This window comes from Drosophila obscura, unplaced genomic scaffold (assembly GCF_018151105.1).
Source record: "Drosophila obscura isolate BZ-5 IFL unplaced genomic scaffold, ASM1815110v1 contig_1, whole genome shotgun sequence".
Lineage (NCBI taxonomy): Eukaryota > Metazoa > Arthropoda > Insecta > Diptera > Drosophilidae > Drosophila > Drosophila obscura.
Genome location: NW_024542679.1, coordinates 547,577 through 549,404, shown reverse-complemented (window position 1 = coordinate 549,404; position 1,828 = coordinate 547,577).

Here is a 1,828-nt window from a genome sequence, read left to right as displayed (position 1 = left end):
TGCGCCTGGTATCTCAGATTTGAATTTATCGGTTTTCTGCCATTTGAGCGGTGGAAAGTGGAGGCAGAAAATAAGAAAAAGAAGAGCGAAAAGAGCGAACAACGAAATACAAAGAGAAACAAGAAAAAACGAGAATTTAAAAAAAGCAGCGACCTTCTGCTGTTTTCTGTGCGCCTGGTATCTCAGATTTGAATTTAACGGTTTTCTGCCATTTGAGCGGTGGAAAGTGGAGGCAGAATATGAAAAAAAAGAAGAGCGAAAAGAGAGAGCAACGAAATACAAAGAGAAACAAGACAAAAAGAGAATTTAAAAAAACCAGCGACGTTCTGCTGATTTCTGTGCGCCTGGTATCTCAGATTTGAATTTAACGGTTTTCTGCCATTTGAACGGTGGAAAGTTGAGGCAGAAAATGAGAAAAGGAAGAGCGAAAAGAGAGAGCAACGAAATACAAAGAGAAACAAGAAGAAACGAGAATTTAAAAAAAGCAGCGACCTTCTGCTGATTTCTGTGCGCCTGGTATCTCAGATTTGAATTTAACGGTTTTCTGCCATTTGAACGGTGGAAAGTGGAGGCAGTAAATGAGAAAAAGAAGAGCGAAAAGAGAGAGCAACCAAATACAAAGAGAAACAAGAAAAAAAGAGAATTAAAAAAAAAACCAGCGACCTTCTGCTGATTGCTGTGCGCCTGGTATCTCAGATTTGAATTTAACGGTTTTCTGCCATTTGAACGGTGGAAAGTGGAGGCAGAAAATGAGAAAAAGAAGAGCGAAAAAAGAGAGCAACGAAATACAAAGAGAATCAAGAAAAAAAGAGAATTTAAAAAAAGCAGCGACCTTCTGCTGATTTCTGTCCGCCTGGTATCTCAGATTTGAATTTAACGGTTTTCTGTCATTTGAGCGGTGGAAAGTGGAGGCAGAAAATGAAAAAAGAAGAGCGAAAAGAGAGAGCAACCAAATACAAAGAGAAACAAGAAAAAAAGGGAATTAAAAAAAAAACCAGCGACCTTCTGCTGATTTCTGTGCGCCTGGTATCTCAGATTTGAATTTAACGGTTTTCTGCCATTTGAACGGTGGAAAGTGGAGGCAGAAAATGAGAAAAAGAAGAGCGAAAAAAGAGAGCAACGAAATACAAAGAGAAACAAGAAAAAACGAGAATTTAAAAAAACCAGCGACCTTCTGCTGATTTTTGTGCGCCTGGTATCTCAGATTGGAATTTAACGGTTTTCTGCCATTTGAACGGTGGAAAGTGGAGGCAGAAAATGAGAGAAATCAGATCGAAAAGAGAGAACAAAGAAATAAAAAAAAAAAACAAGAAAAACGAGCAGGAAAGTGTGTGTCGCTTCTGGGGACGCGACTCTACTTATAACTGTACTCAGTCAGTATATACATTTTTGAGCTACAATGTATATTCTACATCTAACATATAGATTCTACATGTACCATTTAGATTCTACATCCCCTGCGCTAGAGGGTGCTCGCGTACATAACGAGGCAGAGTGTGCGAGCGAGAAAGAGAATGAGTACAGGGTCTCTTGCTGAAGGGGGCGGGGGAAGTAACTGAAAATTAATTTCTTCATTCTGGCTATAATTATCCGATCTGATTCAGATTCGGCAATCTGGAAGATATGGTCATTCTCTACGATACAACTACTTTGTTTGTTTCCTTAAAATTGTGGCTGCCACAGATTTTCGTGGGGGCGAAAGAGGGCGGGGCGAAATTTGTAAATGCACTTGTAGCAGTGTGATATTGCATGAGTCTGGAAACAAAATTTGGTTGCTCTAGCTTTTATAGTTTTTGAGATCTAGGCGCTCATCAAGACGGACAGATAG